Source organism: Panicum virgatum, chromosome 4N, assembly GCF_016808335.1.
Source record: "Panicum virgatum strain AP13 chromosome 4N, P.virgatum_v5, whole genome shotgun sequence".
Classification (NCBI taxonomy): Eukaryota; Viridiplantae; Streptophyta; class Magnoliopsida; order Poales; family Poaceae; genus Panicum; species Panicum virgatum.
Genome location: NC_053148.1, coordinates 47,319,635 through 47,342,408, shown reverse-complemented (window position 1 = coordinate 47,342,408; position 22,774 = coordinate 47,319,635). Strand labels below are relative to the sequence as shown.

The window sequence follows — 22,774 nt, the reverse complement described above, 5'->3', positions numbered from 1 at the left end:
GGGTCTGGTTATGTATTATCTGTGCCAAGTCCCCGAGGAGTGGTGGTGGTGGTGGCAGTGGCACTTCTCCCTGATTTTCTCCTCCGTTCTAGCTCACTTCCTGTTCTTCCTGAAGAGGGTTCTGTCCGTTAGGCTGTCCTCCCGCGCCAGCGGCTGCAGGGGTCCGGTTGCGGGAGGCCCTCGTACCGCTTCGGGAAGCCATCTGTAGATTGTGTAGAGTTTTTGTGAGATTGGGATTAGGATTAAGTGATGTTTAAGTTGTTTAATTTGTATTTTTGAAAATGCAGAATCTACCTTCTGCCGAAAAGCACACAGACTGACCACAAGCACACAAACTAGCAAACAACAAGCACACACAACTTTATTACAGCAAGAGGGGTACACACTGGGACAAGGCCAAACGCGTACTACACTTCCGGGTACAGGGTCACACTTAAGGGTACAACTTAAGCTAGAGGGGATGGGGTGGCTTCGGGGCATGCTACTCGCGGGGCGAGCCTTCTTCGGAGTTTGCTTCCAGGGGGACGAGCAGTCCTTGCTCACCGTTCTCTAGGTTTCCATTTTCCCGGGGTTGCGCAGCAGCTTCTCTTTCAACGGCGGCAGTAGACCCTTCAGGGTTCTCGGGTGGGGCCTGTGGGGTTCTCAAGAGTGGTCCCCATTCTATGACGGGCGTCCCAAGTAGGACATGGTCTTCCCCAATTGCCGGGACTGGCATTCCACTTCTGATCCATTCTTGCATACGCCGGTCTCGTGCTTGCTAGAGGCTCTCCTGGGCAACCGCTTCGCTGCTGACCGCGGCTGCGGCTCTTGCTTCGGCTTGGGCTGCACGTATCTGTTGCAATCATACCGCGAGCTCTGCTTGCTCGGCTCGATGGGTCTGCTCCCTCAGGATGCTGGCTTGCTCGTCAAAGAGCTGATCCAAGGAGGCTAGGTAGGTAGCCACTTGGTACAGGGGATCTTCTTCATGGCGGCGCTGTTCTAGGCTTCTCATACGAGCTTCCCAAACTGGGGTTCTGATGGCCGAAGGAAAGAACCTCATTGGTGTGGGGGCTAGGTGTCCTTCAAAAATCTGGCACAGATAACGGAGTGCCTTCCTGACGGCCAAGGAATAGGTGTTTTGGTGCCTAAACCTCGTGGCGGTCACTCGCCATGGCTGGATGTTGGGGTAGCGGTCACTTCTTGCGATGACCAGGATCACCCTGCAGCGGAGGGTACCATGGTGTTCGTACTCTCTGCTGTAGTACCTTGGGCGTTCCGTAACACCAAGGCTTTCTAGGGCGTTGATCAAAATGCTGGGGAAGCCAGTGCAGCTTGGCAATTGCCCTGGGTCTATCCTTCCTCAGCCATCTGAAACAAAGATAGGGTGAACAAGCTTGCACAAATATTTGGGTACAAAGAGAATAGATGGTACTTATTATTACAACATGGTGGGGTACAGATTTCATGGATACGCGATTATTAGGATAGGGATTCTAGCTTGGAGTGATACTCCTATCATGGGGACTCTTCCTCGATCTGGATAGGGCGCTTCTTTGGTGGAAGACACTGCTCCATCACATCATCTTCGGTCTGAGTACCTCTATCCTAATGGGTTTCTTCGGGTTCTTCTTCTATCCACCCTCCTACTCCTCTGTGAGCCTCGTGTTCTTGCCATTGGGCTTGGAGAGTGGCTAGGGAATACTCGGCTCGCACGGCTCTGGTCTGTTGTTCCTCCATTTCTTGGATTGCCTTTTCTGCCCTGTGGATTTGGTGCTACAGTTGTGCCGCCTGTTCGCGGTAGAGTTCATCCAGGCCGGTGAGGTAGATGGATAGGTGGGAGACCATATCTTCTAGGTCTTCTTCTTCTCTCCCTAGTCCTCTCATCTGGGCAATCCATGAGCGTCCTATTTCTCCAGTAGGAGGGAAAAATCTCATAGGAGTCTGCTGAAGATGATGCTTGTAGACCACACGCAGACGTCGAAGGGCTTTTCGGGCGGCCTTTCGGTAGGTGTCTGGGAAGCGAAAGCCAGTAGTGGAGATGAATCAAGGGTCCACGTCAGGGTAGCAGGTGCTCTTTCCCACGAAGATCATCATGTCGCACCGAAGAGTGCTCCTGGAGTCGTACTCCCGGTAGAAGTACTCTGGTGGGTCCACCACTCCGATGCGTTCCAGGCTGAATATCAATAACTTAGGAAGGCCGGGCTCTGCGTGGCAGATTCCGCCACTCCATCCATTGTCATCCATCTAGAATAGGGCAAGAGTCAATGGTGAGTGTATGAGTGGAAAAAGGATTAATGAAGGAAAGTCCTAATGTGGAAAGACTCGAAAAGGGGGTCTCGATCCTAGGGTCACGTCCTACGGCCAACCTACGGCTCTGATACCACATGAAGCGTCCCCTTATGAGAGAAGACTTAAATGTGATACAAATATCAGTCCCAGGAGGCTGATAACACATTTATTACATCAAATGGTACATCACCGTACAACTCTACGCGGTAATGGGCAGTGAAGCGCCACTATCGCGAGGATAACAACTAAAACCCACACAACGACATTAACTACGAAGAGGTCATCAGAGTCTTGCGCCATACGGAGCTTCCTGCGGGTGACCCTATCACAGGCAAGGTTGGGTGCAGGACGGAAACCTCTACTCAACGTCTTCGGGAACGAAGTCTGGATCTTCCTATGTAAAAATTAAGGATGGGGTGAGTACAAACGTACTCATCAAGTCCAACCACAACCACGGAGGGGGGTATAAACAGAATATAATGCACAGAGTAAATCAAGGATAAGGGCTAGGGTTTAATTTGCGGAAAGCTAATCTTTATGCATAGGTTTATTTGAAAGAAAGGGGTTTCAAAAGCCGTTATCTTGCATGGAGTAACACGTAGGGTTGATCCATACATGATCCAAGTTTTAAATTGCTACCAGACTCCTCATCCGTCGTAGCACACGGCACAATTGCTGGACACTTTTCCAAAACTACTCACGCCAACCCATTCGTTCCCAGAAGAAACACTAGTTGTGTGACCAAACCGTAACTCGCCCAGTACCGTGGGCACGACTATTCGAATAGATTTTAACTCTGTAGAGGTGTGCAACTTTATCCACAAGCGGGGTACCACAGCACGATCACCTTAGTGTCGGTGCAAATCCCAACAAAGCCATTACCCACCTTAGCTAGACCTGACTAGCCACCATGGGATTCACCAAGGGGCTATTGACCTATCCCCGAGGTTTAACTGGGGCATCAGTCACACAGAGCTTATCCCTTCTCCTTGGTCACCCATTGCTCTCAGCTCTCCTGATGCCTATCGGTTAACTAGTGGGGTTTATGCTAAGCCGTTGCCCATACAACGGTCGAGTGGTTTGCACGATAGTGGAGTTAGGCAAGAATACACACCAACTCGGTCCTTAATTGTGATGGGATGGATATCTCCCAACCTTACTCAACCACACAGGTACGAGCACACCATTTGGCAATTCACACAGAAGTGTCATCCATCCCATCTAAACTCGTCTTTCGAAAATTTCACATTTTCCCTTCCCATACACACACACATTTTCCTTTTAAAAAACAAGTTGTACCGTGTTTAAGGTCCTAAGCGTTTTAGCAGCGATTAACGTCCAAACAAATCACATTCAGACATTAATCTAGGTGGTCAAGGAATTGTTATAGCAAATCAAGGGGTGGCTATCCAACCATGTTTTCAGCAGTCAAAACATATGTAGTTTTGTAAAACAGGTCAATAGGTTGTGTTTATAAAACTGGTACAAAACATGCATCAAAGGATGAGATTGAACTTGATGTACTCAAAGCCTTCCGGGAAGTCCTGATCGAGGTACTGTCCTTCGGGTTCGGGGTCGCGGTACTGGTCCTCATTCACTTGCTCACAGTACTGCTCATCGACGGGTTCTCTCTCGTTCACACCGTGATCTACGACACACACAAACAAGCACTTAATCAAGAAAAAGAAATAAAAGTTTTATCGCTGAGCTCGAATCAGAAACAATTAATACATGGGGATAGGAGTAATATTTTTGGGTGATTCTCTAATGGCACAGCCAAAACTGTATTAGAAATGGCATGGTAAAGTTTTGGGGCAAACGGAGAATGTTTGGCGCATGAAATGATGGGTTAGATGAGTGGTTAGGGTTAAATAAGGGTCCAGGGACTTGTTTGTAATTAGCGAAAGGACTTGATTTGAATTTTGGGAAATATTCGGGCTATTATGGAAAAGGGTAGGGATTTATTTTTAAATACATTTATATGGTGGAGGGTTTATTTGTGAATAGGAAATTAGGAAGGGTTTCTTTTGTAAAAGAACTAGAGAGTGGAGGGATTCTTAATGAAAAAGAGAAAAGGTAGGGGGTTTGTGCAAAAGTGCCTGTCTCCTTCCTTCCCTTTCTCGTGAAACAGGGGAGGGGGCGGCGCAAAGCCGGCGGCGCCTGGGCCGGCGGCTCGGGGCGCGATGACGGCCATGGGGTGGGGGAAAAGAGAGAGGGAGGTTCATGGGGTCGATTCCCTACCGTAGCTCGGGCGGAGGTGGTCCGGAGAAGCTTGGCCACGGCGGTGGGCGGCGGCGGTCGTGGTGGTGCCTCTGCGGAGCTCGGCGGTGGCCCGGAGCTGGGGGGAAAAGGGGAAGGGAGGTGAGGGGATTCTATTGCGCCACTTACCTTGGGCAGAGGTGGCACGAGGCGGCCGGGCCACGGCGGCCGGCGGAGGCGGGCTGCAATGGTGGCGGCGGCGGCTCTACGGTCTAGGAAGGAGGACTAGGGGCGGCGGGTTAGGTTGTGGGGAGGATGAGCTGCGCGGGTAGCCTATTTATAGGCGGAGCAAGGCGGTGGAACGATCGGGGTGCCGCGGAGGCCGGCGAGCAGCGCGGCGAGCCATAATGGCGCTCGTTGTCGCGGCACGACGGCGGCGCGATTCGCCCCGGGTGAAACGCAGGGCGCGCAGGGGTGGGGAGACGAGCACGTGGAGGGGCCCCGGGTGCTGTGCTTGTCGCCGAGCGGGCTCAAGCGCCAAGGCGGCGGCGCTGTGCGAGCAGTGTGCGCGTGTGTGTGGGCAGGGCACAGGAACGGCCGGCGGCGAAGGCTGGCACAGGAAGGCAGTAGTGGTGCTGACCAACGGGCGGCGCGGTGAGCTTCAGGACCGTGTGGAATGCGTGCGGCGTGCGCGCAGCGCGTGGGTAGGCGGCCGTGGCATGGCGGCGTGCGCAGCTCGCTGCGCCGGGGCGCAGCGAGTGCGTGCATGTGCAGCAGCGGCTCGCGCGGCGCGAGCAGAGGGAGGCAGCGGCGGTACGTGGGCGCGTGCGCGCGCACGGCCCAGGGGGGAGGGTGCTCGGCGCGGCTTGGTGCACGGGCCAGGGGGGCGTGCGTGCGCGGCTGGGCGCGTTCGGCGCGCCGCGCGTGCGGGAGAGAAGAGAAGCAGGAAGAAGGAGAAGGAATGAGGAGGGAAAAGAAAAAAAGAAAAAGGGGAAAAGAAAATGAAGAAAAAGAAAAAGGGAGAGAGAGAGAGAGAGCACGCCGGCAGGATTCGCGGTCGGCGGTCGCGCGCGGGCTACAGGCAGCCGAGCGGCGCGGGATGGGACGACGGCGAGGAAAAAGTTGGAGGGGTACGGTCGGCGGGAAAAGGTTTTGCAAATCGACGAGTGGTTTAGAGGGTGACTTGTTATGGATTGAAAAACGCGAGCGTTACATGGGCGCCGGTCAATCGTCACCTCTATGCACGCCATCAGTGCCGCCACCATCATGGTCCTTGTGGAGGGACTGCTCGGATCGGAGATGGTGCCGCTGCCCTAAGGTTGCACCATCCCTGTCGGCCTCAGCGCCCCCACCTGTGAACGCGGACGCAGTTCCTGGGGAGTCCAGGTGTGCCGCCGCGCGGTTGCCTTGCCGATGGTTCTTTCCCTCAGGTATCTCTCTCCCTCTCTCCCCCCCTGTGATGGCAAAATTCCGATCTGAAGCTGCAGCACCATCCCCGTTTTTTGGGCTCAGGTGATTATTTTACCCCCCCCCCAATTTGCAGGCTATTAGCGAATATTCTACACCTCCGGTTGCCGGGAGGATGAATGTTGTCCCATCTCTCTCTCTCTCTCTCTCTCTCTCTCTCTCTCTCTCTTCTTTCGGGTTCGATTACATTTAGCTAGGCGTATTTAAATTGATTGCCTTAAACGATATATATACTTCATGTTCAATTTGACCGATTTGTATTATCACGTTAGTCATATATTAGCTACATGTGCATCTTGTGATTTACACTTCATCAGGTTTTTCCTCCGTGTTACAAAATATATGTGTGCATTTTGAGTGGAGCCTGAAAATATGCCTAAATATTATCATCGTGGTTGCTTTTTAGCATGTAGCTCGGTTTCTTTTTTAAAAAAAATTGGGGGAGCACTGCTATAGCTCTGTTTCTTTATGAGATGTGTTTTGTTTCTTACACGTTGTGCAGTGCATGTGGGCATGTCAGTGCCTGCAGAAGTGGATTATTTGCTGAGGCTATGTTCCTAGACATGGTCAAATGAAACACACGATTGAACTCTATTTTGATGTTAAAAAGTTGAGTTTGATGTCATTGGAAAGGTCAGAATTCTAAAGGATGCGGCCTTGCTGGGTTCTGTAGTTTGGTAGGGCTAAAATTCCTCATAGATTGATGATTGAAGTGTTATGATTATTGTTTCATGTTAAGCCAATATTGCATATTAGCATTTAATAATTAAATATTGTGAATCTGATACAGACTTGCAAGTTTAACTTTGGTTACATCAATGTGCATGTACGAGGCAAGGAGATGTATAGAACTGGAAGCTGCTTCTTTTTCATATTTGCCATAAAATTTAGCCGGTGCGGTAACATAATTTAGATTTGTCACAGATTGCCTGCTAGATTTGAATGTACGAATTCATTCTGTTTTTCTTTCTTTCCTATGCAGGAACTTATTTTTTATTGCACAGTTTCTTTCCAAAATTCAAGGTTAGTTTTCTCTGTATATACATCTATATTTCTATTCTATCACTTTATGTTTATTGTCCCTTCCTGCAATGACACTGAATGATATTTAAGAATAGATAAAGTTATTATTATACATCTCATGCTCTTGAACATCTCATGCAACTTCCTGTATCTTTTAAGTGTGTTTTATCAAATTGCATTGCTGATTCTACTCTTTTTTCTACATTTGGCCGCCACAAAGAGTAAATGTGATGTGCATACCTGAAGTCCATGCAGTTTTGTGAGATACCAGATATGACCAGTTTTGGTCTAGATGTAACTACTTTTGGCACAGCTGGCCTATCAACATGATAACATTCAGGGTTTAGGATCCACCATATCTTGCTTTAGTCACATGGGAGGTGTATCAAATTTTTTTCTTTTGCCAAATTATATTTTCTTGGAATATCATCTTGAAGATAAATAAGCATTTGCTTCCTCTTATTTATCTCAGCCTGGGCTTGAGTGCTTGGAAAAATGTGGTCATATCTTCAATGTCTTTTCATATGAGAGGTGCTATGTTTACTGTTTATAATGGATTCAATTGAAATGCCCTATGATAAAGATCATGATGCTAGTGCCATAATTGTCACATTCAGTTATTATCATTATTTTTATGCACTTGGCAATGTCATCATTGTGATTTTAAGTGACAAAATGCTTATGGCCTATTGGCAAATGGTTTTATTTCCAGCGGCATCCTCCTGCACTTTTTGCCTTAGACCTTTGAATATAATTGTCGGTGGCAGATAGGAACCTGCATTACAAATATTACCAACCATTTTCTCCCCTGCACCACTCAAATTTCAAATACTTTTCCATAGGACAAAAGATCTTGGTTGCAAAATTGTGTCAGGAAGGTATATGTACATTCCTTATGCTTGATCTTGAGTTTTTTCATTACAAGTTGGTGTTACCACTGTGTTACTATGTGATTGAAGCAGCCTATCGTTCCAAAATATAGAAAACATAGGGGCAAATTTCCCATTGCTGAAACTGGTTTTTCTCCATTATTTAATTTGATGATGGGGGGTTTGACATTACCATTACCATACTACATTAAAATTCATCTACTAATAATTTGATGCTTGCTTATTTGATTCAGTTCCATTACTGTGTATATTACAAGTTTACATGTGCATTGTTGCAGGTTCATCAAACGTAATTCATGATCCGATATATCACTTGGATAAATTTAAATGACTATCATTTTTTCTATTGTGATATATTTCCGGAATGTATTTGTAGTTAGTTTAATTGGTTTTGTTGTTACTACAAAGTGTTATAATTCCTACTTAGGATATCTCACAAAAATCTCACATTTACTGCAGTTTGTTTTCTCTATATGCTGTATTGGCTGCTGATCAGAGGCATAAAAATTATGCTTCGAGATAGTTTGTCACATATACCTTTTTTCTTGCTTCAGACAAGATTACTTGTGTACGGAAAAATGATCATCATTTACAGTATTTTCCCCTTGTTAGATAGAGCCATCTATTAAGTTTGACAAAACTATAAACGTACCTGCTATATATGAACAAAGAACTACCATATATATTTTAAGTAGTACAAATTAGATTTGTCTATTGGTTGTGGCAGTCGACTTACTGCACATGCTATACACACCTTTCCTTGTGGGCACCGCGTTAGCGCGCCAATATTCTAGTATGCAAGATTCTCCGGCTGTCTGCTGCCTCCTCGTGGACGCCATATATAACTTTTCTATCGTGGCCACAGCTAACGCAAAGGATATAGATTCTTGCCGAAACGACTAGACAATGGAATCACTCAAAGCAGCAGCTAGCAATCGGCCGCTAAGCTAGTGCCGCCCGCATGCATGGCATCTATCATCCATCCATCCATCCATCCTTGCTGCTGCCGATGCACGCAGCCTAGCTATCGTCGATCACCTGGCTAGCTTCTACCACCTGGCCTATAAATCCCCCGTCGGGAGTTCTTTCAGAAACCGGATCGCGGGATTCAAATGGTGAGCTCTCCCGCTCATCCCACCTCACCACCACCGCTGTCCGGTGACCCATCGGCGGCCACCACCACACCACCTTCAAAGTCGTGCGGTGACCCACCGGCGACACCTGTGCAGGTCTGTGACCTCGACGAGGAAGCGTTGGATTACAACGACTCCCCGGTCATGGTGACGGTGGAAAGTCCAGGGGTGACCCGGTGACCCGAAGGAGAAGGAATGCCAAGCATTGGATTACAACAATTCCCCGGTCTTGGCGACGGCGGAAAGTCCTGAAGTGACTGGTGACCCGGAGACGGTGTGCCAGCATCAGGGCACGAGGGGCCAGTTTCGTTCTGTCCTTGTCAGAGCAAGTATTATGGCTACGCCGGCAAACAGACGAGAACGAGCGCCGCGAGGGTGGCCCGGCCCGCAAGATTTAATGCTCAGCAATGGAGAGGCTAATAAGCAGCGCGCACAGTGCCTCTCAGTTGGCGGGAGCGGGCGCGTCGCGAGACGCCCTCTTTCTCCTCCACGTCGGACTCAGCCGGTATATAGCCGCCCATAAAACTTGCTCTCAAGCCGACAGCACACCGTGTTTCCTAGAAGGATGCCCTCACCGGAGTCAGGACTTTTAAGCCAAGATTCAATGCAGCAACGGCTGCTGAGTGGGGGGGTGGAGTGTGGAGCGGAGAAGGGGAAAGGGAGACAGGTCTACTGTGTGGGCGCGGCTGCAAACTAGGCCGGCGAGCATTCATGACAGGATAGGGAGGTAGGTGGTGCCCATTAAGGAGGGACTCAGCCCTCAAGCTACCGGAGGGAACCTGCTACAACTTCTCAAGTCCAAGGCAGAGAACCGCTGCTTTAACTGTCTTGCGAGAGATCATCGTATCGCGTCCTGCCGGGATCCACCGAGGTGCATTCTCTGTTCGAGGTCCGGCCACAAGGCGCGACACTGCAAGGCCGGTGCTGCGTGCTCCGGAGGCGTCCTGCAGAAGGGGCAGGTGGTGGACAGCGGTAGGCGGCGTGATTCGGCGGCAATGGAGTTCCAGCCCGGAGATGGTGGTTGCTTGCGCGGGGCGCACGATTGCCATCAGGGAGGCAGAGCGGGACATGACGCTGCACGCTCTGCTAGCGGTGCAGATGGATGCGAGGGTGCCACTCAGCTGTGAGACGGTGCGCCGGGATGCTCTTCACCAGCTCCGCATCCCGGCTTGCGGTCTGCTCGTCACCAAGGTGCGGGAGGCCTCCTTCCTGCTCCGTTTCGAGCGGCCCGAACAACGCAACGCCGCGCTGCGTGGGGGACCTCTCATGGCGGGCCACACCAAGCTGCATGTCATGCCGTGGTCTCGCCAGTACAGGGCTTCCGGTAGCAAGCTCAAATATCGGGTACGTGTTTGCACCGAGGGTGTCCCTGCTCATGCTGCTCAAGTTGAGACAGTAGTTCAGCTCTTCCCATCGTCGTCTTTCATTGGGAAAATTGATACTGAGGTAGAAACTGAGGATGAGAAAGCTTGTCTCTGCATATGGGTTTGGGCTGTCGATCCTGATGCAATTGCTAAGGAAGGGGTGCTACGTATGGAGGAACCGGTTGAATTTAGTGAGGAGGAGCTGTCTGAACTGAGAAATGAGGCTGCGCGTATGCTAGATTACAAGGTCCTTCTACACCTTGATCGTGTGGTTGATTACACCTCATCGCAGAGCAGCCCCTCATGGAAGAGCTATGCAAGTGTTAGCAGTGGCATCCCCGACGAGACTGTAGAAGATGAGTGGCCAGTAAAGCGCAAGTTCTCTTGGCAGCTTGGGGTCAAGGATGGGCAACATGTTCCCTGGCGGATCTCAGTACATGGCCGTTTGGGTGAGCGGCGCAGGGATCGCTCGCCGTCTGATGACGGTAATGGAGGCCGTCGGCAAGTTCCACCCGCTAGTTGGCACGGCATTACCAGATTTAGAGGAAGGGGTGATGGAGCTGGAAGTAGTAGACAGGGAGGCCAGGGTGCGCATCACGCCGGCGGCGGTTTGGCGCCAGCGAGCCGGAGCTGATTGCAATGTTGCAGCGGCAGTCGCCGGAGCTGCAGAGGAAGGTGGTGGTAACCTCACCGGGGCAGTGCAACAGCAAGGGGCCGACCAGCTGGCCAAGGAACCAAAGAAGGCAAGTCCAAGCTGATCAGGGGGAGCCAGAACAGTATTGCCTTTCTGGTGAAAGATGTGATAACGAGGAAGAACAGTGGGACCCAATGATGGATGAAGTCAAAGTTGGAGGCAGCCAGAGCTACACAGGGCAGGTGCAGGCGCTATCTGAGCCACTGCAGGATCTCTGCGCTGCAATTGCTGGGAGCAATGGGGCTGGAAATTTCTTGGAAGCCGACCCGATGCGAGATGAGGCCTCTGGGCAGTTTGACTCGGTGCACGAGGTGGCCGAACAGTGGGCAGCAAACTCTGACAAGAAAGGAAAGGTGCTTTTGAACGGCGAGGAGGAGACGGCGGGAAACAAAACTCCGGCAGATACCGGGCCAGTGTTGGAGCACAAGCATGTGCTGGAGCAGGAGGGCCTTGCGCCCGTGCTGATGCAGGGGGATCCTGGGCCTGAACTGGAGGAAAGGAACTTTGAGCCTATGGTGATTACTGGGCCGATACAATTGGGCCAAACTGAATTTGAGCAAGATGCTGAAGGTGAACTGGGGGGGAATGGACAGATAGTCAGGTGATATTGTGATATTGCGGACTCGCAAGAGAGTTTGAATCATCAGGTGCAGAAAATGGCACTAAGAGACAGTACAAATTTACCTTACACAAAAAAGCTGAGGAGGCCGATCTTGAGTACGTCACCGGCAAAGAAGGCTCTAGAAATCAACCCTGTATCTGCTCAGCAGGACACGAAGAGGCGGAGCAGAAGACTGGCAAACAAGCCCAAATCTGACCTCACGATGGAAGTACAAGCCACTGCCTTGCTTATGAAAAAGTGTGGTGCGACCGAGGGAGGGCAGCACCAGCACACGACAATGGTAGAGGAGTTCACTGAGACATTTGTCGAGCCACTGGTGGATGATACAGTTTCTGGATACAGGGAGATGTTTGGGCTGCAAAATGACGAGGGCGCTGACCCATTCGGCACCATTGCCATCCATGCTGATGATTGAGCGGGAGTTGCCCGCGATGGGGAGGGGGTGTGCGTGCTGTAAACCAATGCGTGGGTGTGCGTGTGTGTGCTATAAACAAATGTGGTCTTGTGTGTGTTGGTGGCGTGTGTTCTTTGTTGACACAACAAGACATCATGGTCTTTATTGTTGGCCGTGGCGTTGTGGAAGGATTTTGTTGTGTGCAGTCTCGTGGAATTTTCTATGTTTCCATAATGAGTGAGCAAAAGTGTTTGTTGTTGAACTGGAATGTTCGAGGCTTGAACAACAGAGCCAGGCGTAAAGTGGTAAAAGATCTAGTCCAAGATACAAGATGCTCTATAGTGGCACTACAAGAAACTAAGCTGGAAGCAATCTGCGATGAGGATATCAGTGAGACACTTGGAGTAAGGTTTACTAAGAATTATGCTTACTTACCTGCACTGGGCACGCGGGGAGGAGCATTGGTGGCAGTGGATGAAGACTTTTACAATATCTGTCAGACAGAGGTCAAGGAACACACAGTCGCGGTGTGTGTGAATTCTACTCAATGTGCAGCTTCATGGTGGAGGTGGATAACAGTGGTTTATGGTCCACAAGGAGATAGGGAGAAGATTGAGTTTCTGAGGGAACTGAGAGATATTAAGCCTGTGGTAGGGGACAACTGGCTACTGATAGGTGATTTCAACCTGATCTTAACAGCCGAGGATAAGAGCAATGATAACCTGAATAGGAGGTTAATGGGGGAATTCAGAAGCACCCTAAATTACCTGGAGTTGGAGTTAAATTTGAGAGGGAGAAAGTACACATGGTCAAATGATGTAACACAAACAAGAATTGACCGAGCTTTTTGCACAGTGGAATGGGATCTAATGTTACCAGCATCTGAATTGCAAGCCTTGTCCTCTATGGTCTCTGTCGGTACCCCAGGACTGGGGTACCCCTCTTGCTGTGTCTAGGCAAAGGCCTTGTAGTTATCCTTGACTACGTCCAAACAGCCGGACCCCTGTGGTCCGGAATTCTGTTCTCTCGGCAACGGTCCCGGACCTGCCTCACGACTGGGGAAGATCCGGGAACGACGCGTGTCCCGGAAGAGGCGGGCAGCCCGAACAGCCGGGGCTCCGGACCTCCCGAAGGTTCCGGACCCCCGCGGAAGTCCCGGACCCCTCATAGGGTCCCGGACCTCTATGGTAACCGGACCCCTCGCTAAGGGAAGAAGTCGACGCCCTACCTCTGGGTGGTCCGGCGCGGACACGTATACAAGGGCGCTTGGTCTCCATACAAAGCCTCACCCACCACTGCATTTATTGCGGTAGGTGGACGTCTGCATTGATATAGCAGAAGCTGAGGCGTTTCATTGACCAGGGGATACTATTGATCGCGTATTACCAAGGCAGTGGAGCCGCTGGCGCCGCCCATACTGCGTCTGCCAGATGGATACGACGGCTCAGCTTCGCCCATTATGACGCTACATAATAGCCTCAGCAGGCCACGCCGCAAGCTACGCTACTCCAACGGGCGCCTAGCTGACGGGACAAGAAAAGACCCCCCTGAGTCAGAGGAGCAGCAGTACGCATATCGGAGGAAAGATTCGCTACCACTGTAGCCACAGTCACGTTGGGCCCACCTGTCGGGGCACCAACGTCCTATGTATCCGCTCCCCCTTGATCTATAAAAGGAGGGGGCGCCGCTAGAAAACCTCAGGCTGAGCAAAGGCCAAGGCCAGCAGAGGATAGGTTCATACACACCACCAAGAACAATACATCTCCCAGTGGACGTAGGGTATTACGCTCCGGCGGCCCGAACCACTCTAAATCGTGTGTTCTTGAGTCCTTGTCTCAGCGTAGATTCAGCCCCATCGCCTAGTACTTCCCCGAGTACTCCCTCACTGGGAATAGGCGGGTGCGCTCCGCCACCCGGCTGTGGGTACCCCTAGAAACCCCACGACATTTTGGCGCCGTCCGTGGGGAGGTCAGGCGCAGGTTGGATCTTCAGGCCTCTGGGCTGTGTTCTTCCTCTGCAACAATGAACATGAAGATGAAGAAAGGCAGGGCCACACTCTCTCCACCTGTCTTGGCACCGGCGCAGCAACGCCCTCGGTGCGGCGGCGCACGACAGCGACGCCTGCTGTGCGTCGCCACTGCGACACCTCGGAGCCGGCGTAGCGGCACACAGCGGAGGCGCCGCTGGGCGCTGCTGCCCCTACGTCGACTCAAGGTTTTCTCTCAAGCAACGGCCACACCTCCTCTGCGGTGGCATGGTGTCGGCTCAAGGCTTCCTCTCAACATGGAGCCTGGAGCCGACGGCCATCCCGGAGGAAGTGGACCGTGTCGTCCTGCCGTCTCCAGCACTGGAGATCCACCTCAGCGTTGCTCGGTGCTGCTGCAGACAGGACCCCGCCTCCTCGCGCGGGGGCCCCTGGCGTTAGCACCAAGGACAAGCCGGCGAACGACCGCACTTCTCCACGCGTCGCACCGGTCCATCTGCTGCGCAAGGGCTCTGGTTTCCATCGGCAACGGCGACGGCAGGGGGAGGGGGCCTCTTCCATTCAAAGCCAAAGAATTTGTCTCATGCCATGTAAGCATGTGACAGCTCTTAGGCAAGGAGGGGTCCCCCGAGCTCCCGAGGTGATGCTGGATGATGCGGTTCAGGCACATCCAGGGCGCCTTCACGCGCTGTATAGCATGCAGCCGTAAGTTACTCCTAAGAAAGGAATGAGAGATTTTCTCCTTTGTAATAGCGTGGCGTCTACGTGTGTGTCCAGAGCGGTCAAGGTCCGACCTTGTAAACCCGACCTCTGGCCCTATCACACAAACAGGCAAAAGCGGTCCGGAGCGGTGGAGGTCCGACCTCGTAATCCCGACCTCCGATGTATACCGTGACAACCACAATAATAAAGGAGATTTTCTTCCTCAGTTTTACCTAGGCTCCACCCTGATTCGCCTTGGTTTAACTATTCTTTCCTCTTGACCGGAGTTTCCCCTATTGCTAACAATCCAAGTTAAGTTGCTGGCTTGTGGTCAGGTGAAGACACCCCTTCTAGCTGGAAGACAGTCCGGACCCCTAAGGACCTGCTCTGGAGAAGTGGTATTTGTATCCTGGGGTAGAGAAGCTCCGCGTGGCTTAGCCTGGTAATGTACCCTAAGTTTACGTACTTCACTACCCTGTTACAAGTACTCTAGTATCCAGGACTGCTGTCTTTAGAGGTCCCGGGCTCTCTTATAGTATAAGGCTTGGTTTCTTTGCACCTTACTGTGAGGTCCGGTAACATGCTTCATCGGATTGTCAGCCACGTCCGGGAAGTGGTGCTTCTCCCTGAGCGACCCGAGGTCTGTGTAGCCGCTTAGTTTGGTTCCGTACCCTAAGCCTACACCCTCGTCGCCCTGAGAAGAGCTCTCTAGTACCTGAGCCTGGCAACAGGTGTACCGGCCTCAGGGGTCCGGGGCACCCGCTCTCTGCATGAGCACACCAACGCAACCGAGCTTGCGTAGAAACACATCACGATAGTGGCCCACCCGCGGGTTCGTACCTCTCCCGAGGTGGGCCCGGGGGCCACTGTCGGTACCCCAGGACTGGGGTACCCCCTCTTGCTGTGTCTAGGCAAAGGCCTTGTAGTTATCCTTGACTACGTCCAAACAGCCGGACCCCTGTGGTCCGGAATTCTGTTCTCTCGGCAACGGTCCCGGACCTGCCTCACGACTGGGGAAGATCCGGGAACGACGCGTGTCCCGGAAGAGGCGGGCAGCCCGAACAGCCGGGGCTCCGGACCTCCCGAAGGTTCCGGACCCCCGCGGAAGTCCCGGACCCCTCATAGGGTCCCGGACCTCTTGTATGGTAACCGGACCCCTCGCTAAGGGAAGAAGTCGACGCCCTACCTCTGGGTGGTCCGGCGCGGACACGTATACAAGGGCGCTTGGTCTCCATACAAAGCCTCACCCACCACTGCATTTATTGCGGTAGGTGGACGTCTGCATTGATATAGCAGAAGCTGAGGCGTTTCATTGACCAGGGGATACTATTGATCGCGTATTACCAAGGCAGTGGAGCCGCTGGCGCCGCCCATACTGCGTCTGCCAGATGGATACGACGGCTCAGTTTCGCCCATTATGACGCTACATAATAGCCTCAGCAGGCCACGCCGCAAGCTACGCTACTCCAACGGACGCCTAGCTGACGGGACAAGAAAAGACCCCCCTGAGTCAGAGGAGCAGCAGTACGCATATCGGAGGAAAGATTCGCTACCACTGTAGCCACAGTCACGTTGGGCCCACCTGTCGGGGCACCAACGTCCTATGTATCCGCTCCCCCTTGATCTATAAAAGGAGGGGGCGCCGCTAGAAAACCTCAGGCTGAGCAAAGGCCAAGGCCAGCAGAGGATAGGTTCATACACACCACCAAGAACAATACATCTCCCAGTGGACGTAGGGTATTATGCTCCGGCGGCCCGAACCACTCTAAATCGTGTGTTATTGAGTCCTTGTCTCAGCGTAGATTCAGCCCCATCGCCTAGTACTTCCCCGAGTACTCCCTCACTGGGAATAGGCGGGTGCGCTCCGCCACCCGGCTGTGGGTACCCCTAGAAACCCCACGACAGTCTCTGACCACAGCCCCCTGTTACTGGTAGGGGCATCTGCAATTCACAAGTACAAAGGCTTCCGTTTTGAATCTTTTTGGCCCAAGATACCAGGTTATAATGAAGTGGTACAGCATGCTTGGGAATAGCAAGTTAATGTGTACAACCCTTTCCTCAGATTACATATTAAGCTGACAAGAACTGCTAAAGCACTGAAGAAATGGGCAAAGAAAAGAATTGGAAATAACAGACTTCTGTTGGCTGCGGCAATACAATTAATTGGCATCTTAGATGTGGTCCAGGAGCATAGACAACTGAGTCAGGCTGAGTTACTCCTAAGAAGAGATCTGAAATTTAGATTCCTGGGAATGACAGCAATTGAAAATATTCGAGCCAAGCAACAATCTAGATTATGCAGCATCAGGACAGCTGAGGCAAACAGCAAACTGTTTTATCTTCAAGTGAATGGTAGGAGGAGGAAGAATTTCATCAGACAATTGCAAGGGGAAGATGGCATTATGCACACACATGAGGAAAAAGCAAAATGTATACTTCAGCACTTCTCCTCCAGGTTTGGCATGCAAGGGCACAGAGAAGTGACAGTGGATTGGGACCAAATTCAGTTACCTAGGCAAGACCTTCAGCACTTGGAAACATAATTCACTGAGGAAGAGTTGAAATCAGTTGTGTAGGAATTGGCTGCTGATAAAGCACCAGGGCCGGATGGCTTCATTGGAGCTTTCTTCAAAGCAAGCTGGGAGACTATCAAAACTGACCTACTACCAGCTGCAATCTATTTCTTTAACAGTCATGATCAACACTTCAACCTGTTGAACAATGCACATATTGTGTTACTGCCAAAAAAAGAAGATGCAAGAACTGTAGGAGATTTTAGACCAATTAGCTTATCACACAGCATTGCCAAATTAATCTCTAAGGTGTTGGCTTCAAGATTATCAACAAAGCTAGATGCTTTGGTGTCTAGGGCTCAAAATGCCTTCATAAAAAAAAGGAGCATACACGATAATTTCCTGTACACACAGAATTTGATCAGGGAATTGCACAGGGCTAGTAAACCAACTCTTTTCTTGAAACTGGATATAGCAAAGGCCTTTGACACTGTAAGATGGGACTATTTGCAAGAGGTGCTGGACCAGTTTGGTTTTGGAAATAGGTGGAGAACTTGGGTGACAACACTCCTCGCAACTTCCTCATCTTCAGTGCTACTGAATGGAGCAAGAGGGAAATGGTTCAAGCATATGACTGGGCTGAGGCAAGGGGACCCTTTATCCCCAATGCTATTTATTCTGGCCATGGAACCATTACAGTTAATGTTACAAAGGGCAACTGATCAGGGGCTTTTGACATCCATCAACAGTAGAAGAGCAAAGCTGAGAATAAGTTTATTTGCAGATGATGCTGCAATCTTCCTTAACCCTGTAAATGAGGAAATAGAGATAGTGAAAAACATCTTGTGTGCTTTTGGCAGTGCTTCAGGGCTTATAACAAATACTGTGAAAAGTGCAGTATACCCAGTGCGTTGTGAGGGACTTGATCTACAGCACATTCTTGTATCTTTCCAGTGCCCGGTGAAAAATTTTCCTTGCACATACTTGGGCCTCCCACTGCATGTTAGGCAGATAAGAAGGGTGGACATTCAGCCCTTAATTGATAAGGTGGGAGCAAGATTATCAGCATGGAAAGGAAAACTTCTCAATAAGGCAGGGAGATTAAGGTTGATCAATGCAGTGTTAACCTCAATACCAACATATTACCTAACAGTGTTCAGATTACAAAAATGGGCAATAAAAAAGATAGACAAACTGAGGAGGAGTTTTCTATGGAAGGGGTCAGTGGATGCTAATGGGGGCCATTGCTTGGTCAAATGGAGTAAGGTCTTGAAACCAAAGAATTTTGGGGGGCTGGGTGTGTTGGATCTGGATCTCTTCAGCAGGGCCCTGAGATTAAGATGGTTATGGTATGAATGGGTTGCTCCAGAAAGGCCATGGGTAGGAACTGAACCACCTGTCAATGCAATTGACAGACAACTTTTTCGTGCAAGCACCATTGTAGTCCTAGGTGATGGGCAAAAGGCTAGCTTCTGGCAGTCTTCCTAGTTGAAGGGGCAGGCACCAATGGATCTCTTTCCTGACCTGTTCAAACTTGCTTGGAGGAAAAACAAAACAGTTAAGGAGGAGGTACACAACCAGAACTGGATCAGAGGTTTATGGAGAATGGAGACAGTAACTGAAATAGCCAACTTCGTGAAATTATGGGACATGGTTCAGGAAATTCAGCTGACAGATGAGCCGGATACAATAACATGGAGGTGGACAAATCATGGAGAGTATACATCCAAGTCAGCGTACAATGCCCAATTCTTAGGATCTTATAGCCAGTTCCATGGCAACAACATTTGGAAGGCTGATTCAGAGGGCAAGCACAAATTCTTTGCGTGGCTTTTGGTACAATCTAAGATACTGACGGCAGATAAACTTATGGCCAGACAGTGGCCTTGCAATCCAATCGGTCCCCTTTGTAATCAGGAACAGGAAACGACTGCTCATCTAGTCTTGCACTGTAACTTTGCTAAACTAGTTTGGGAAAAGATGGAAGAGTGGACACAGGAGTTAGTTCGACCACCAGAAAGTGGAGTGGAGGTTGTTGATTGGTGGCAGAACCGCAGAAGGAGCTGGCACATCTGCCAAAGAAAACAAGGAAGACCAAAGCGGCGATGATGATGTACGGTGCCTGGAACATTTGGAAGGAAAGAAGCAGAAGAGTGTTTGAGCAAACACAGAAGACTCCAGCAGAGGTGTTGCATGAGATCAAGCTTGAAGTGAACACTAAAAGGTTGGCCTGTTCAGGGCCAGAGTTATCCTAGTTATTTATGTATCGTTTGTTTCTTTCAGAGTTTGAGTTCCTTAGTTTTTATGTAATATCAGGCTTGTAAGACACTTTGTTTGCTTCTTCTCCCTTAAATGACACAGTAGTGCTCCTGCTATCTTTCCAAAAAAAAAAAATCCCCCGTCGCCATGGTGCGCATTGCCGTGTGAGGGTCAGAGCTCAGAGGAACCACACACACACAATTAACCACCAGCAGCAGGTAGCATATATATACTAGGCGTCTAGGCTAGTATATATATACTAGGCGTCTAGACTAGGCATATGGACGTGTACGGTGGTGAGCGCTACTATGGCAGTTACGGCGGCGCCGCCGGCCTGGCCACGCCCGGCTACGCGCCGCCGGTTCCGTACGGCATGTCGCAGGTGAACATCGAGGGGCACGGGTGCGGGCGTCCGCTTCCGCCGCAGCCGACGGTGAAGGTGTACTGCCGCGCCAACCCCAACTACGCCATGACGATCCGCAACGGCAAGGTGGTGCTGGCGCCGGCGAACCCCAAGGACGACTACCAGCACTGGATCAAGGACATGCGGTGGAGCACGAGCATCAAGGACGAGGAGGGGTACCCGGCCGGCCTTCGCGCTGGTGAACAAGGCCACCGGGGAGGCCATCAAGCACTCGCTGGGGCAGTCCCACCCGGTGCGCCTGGTGCCCTACAACCCCGACTTCCTGGACGAGTCCGTGCTCTGGACGGAGAGCCGCGACGTCGGCAACGGCTTCCGCTGCATCCGCATGGTCAACAACATCTACCTCAACTTCGACGCCCTCCACGGCGACAAGTGGCACGGCGGCGTCCTCGACGGAACCGAGATCGTGCTCTGGAAGTGGTGCGAGGGAGACAACCAGCGCTGGAAGATCCAGCCATACTACTGATGATGATCCACAAGCTACTTGCAGACTCGATCAGATCATCATCATATCGATCAGCAGCAGCAAGCCCATCCATCGACGTCCGGCCATTTCCGGCTGCTGCAATCGCATGAAGCCGAAGAGAGCACAAGCTGCCACCACACTGACGAGCCCATGCAGCGCTGCTGCTGTCCTAAACCTGAAGCATTTGCCCCCGCTTTTTTCTAATAAGGATCTCTGAACTACTGGGGTTAGTCTATTGTGCAACCGAGAATGAAGCAATTGTAAGCTAATCTCAGACCAGAGGGTATCCTATCCCACCAGAGAGATTTGTCTTACTGGCATAGAACGGGGCAGCATTTTGCATAAGCATAGTACAGCACCCAGCGTATCCTATCCCACAGAATCTTTGTACTGTCGTCCTCAAAATTCCTATAGAAAAAAAAACATACTAAATAGAAAGAAATGTGCAAAAATGGGGCTGCAAATCCATGAAAACCATGGAGACTGATGGACTGCTTGCTCTGCCAACATCGGTTGCTTTTCTGAGACCCAAGGAGTATAATATAATAGAAACACTAAGCATCAAAAGCAAGAAACGATCCGTGCATCTGAAGAAAGGTGGGAGCAAGCATGCTGTCTTGGTCTCTTAACATTGACGCCCATAAACTTTAGGTGGCTTCCCAAGAATGATTGGCATGCGCCAAATCTCCACGCCATGCCGCCGCTCCCCTTGCAATTGCAAGGAGAAAAGGAGAGCTTTGCTCATATGATGCCGCTCCTCCACCAGACTATAAAATATTATGTCGATAAAGAGTTCATGGAATCATCGAAAGCAATATCTTGCATTCCTTTCAGATCTGCAGTGCTCATGGATGCTGTGATTGCTCATGTTCCCAGGATCAGAATCTTGCTGTAAGGTTTGAGGGTGCTTTTTGTTTAATCCTGATAGTATGCCAGCTCAATGCTCTTTTATTGACTTGTTTTATGCAGTTTAGGGTTCAGAGCATGGATAGGAGAAACTAGAAAGCGTACACCATCCAGCTGGGATGCAGGAGGCAAACCTCTGAGAGCCTTACACTTGACCGATGCTTAAGGACTCGAGTTTAAAAAGGAACAAAGTACATTAATGTGCTCTCAGCTAGCATACAACTAGATTCGAACAAGTTAGGCTCCAATGTGTTGGTTTGACGGCCAAATTGGGGGTACAATGTATTTTGGCCTTGTATTCCAAAGAGTAAAATGCACTGGGGTCCGTAAACTAGTTGACATGTTCTATTTAGGTCCATGAACTTCGAAAATACATTTTTAGGTCCACGATCTATTCAAATATATCACTTGAGGTCCAAAATGCCTTTGACCGGCATTGACTGGTTACGTGGCCAGCCACGTCTGATCCTACGTGGTCAGCGCGTGCCAAGGCCGCGCACGGCATGCACGGCGCAGCTCGGCCGGCGCCGAGCGTCGAGGCGGCGAGGGAGGCGAGCGGGGCTGGGATGGCGCGCGCATGGGTCGTGCGGTGGTGCGGTGAGCCTCACCGGTCGGGCACAGGGCGCAGAATGGCGGCGAGGAGGCAGCCCGACGGAGGCCGGCGAGGAGGAGGGCGAATGGCCGCCGGTGTGGGGGTATGGCGAGCCTCACCGGCCGAGCACAGGAGAAGGGGGGAGGACGGAGGTCGGAGCAGCTCGCCGTCGCCGCCGCGGAGCTTGAGGGGCGCGGAGCCGAGGAGAGCTCGGCCGGGGCCCCTGCTCCTCCGATACGCTGCTGTTGGGGGAGGGAGAAGGCGTGGGGAGCAGGGGCGGCCGGCGGAGCGCGCGACGATGGTGGAGGGCTTGAGCTCCGCCGCTCCCTCTCCTCCGTGCGCCGGCGAGGGTTCGAGTTCCGGGCGGCCCGCGCCATGGCTGAGTTCGCCCCAGCACAGGTGGCCACCGATGGAGCGGCGCTGGCGGGTCTTGCGGAGGCGGACGAGCAGGGCCCGACGCCGCCGGCCCATCCCTCCCCACGCCTTCTCCCTCCCCGACGGCAGCGTATTGGAGGAGCAGGGGCCCGGCCGAGCTCTCCTCGGCTCCGCGCCCCTCAAGCTCTGCAGCGGTGACGGCGAGCTGCGCCGGCCTCCGTCCTCATCCCTTCTCCGGCGCGCCCTCCTCCAACCACGCGCGCCACGGGGCCACGCCGCCATCCCCTGCTCCCTCCTCGCTGCTCCTTGCCGCGCTGCCGCGATAACCGCCTCCGCCGCGGCAATTTTCTCCCTCTCCTCGCCATCGAGCTTCGCCACCACCTGCTCCATCTCTGTGCACCACCGGAAGCCGAAGCCGAGCCCAGGTGAGCGCCTAATCAGCGATTTCGCCATCGCCGCCGCTGGCTGAGCTCTGGCTACCCCACGCCTCACTGCCGTC

At 51.6% G+C, this 22,774-nt stretch overlaps 1 protein-coding gene and 1 pseudogene across 2 annotated transcripts in view; one reads left to right on the top strand and one right to left on the bottom strand.

Annotated features, from left to right (window-relative positions):
* LOC120668549 (U2 small nuclear ribonucleoprotein B''-like) overlaps positions 1-22,774 on the bottom strand; it is a 61,036-nt gene that overhangs the window by 30,002 nt on the left and 8,260 nt on the right. The window lies entirely within an intron of this gene.
* On the top strand, positions 19,768-20,421 carry LOC120668550 (annotated as a pseudogene).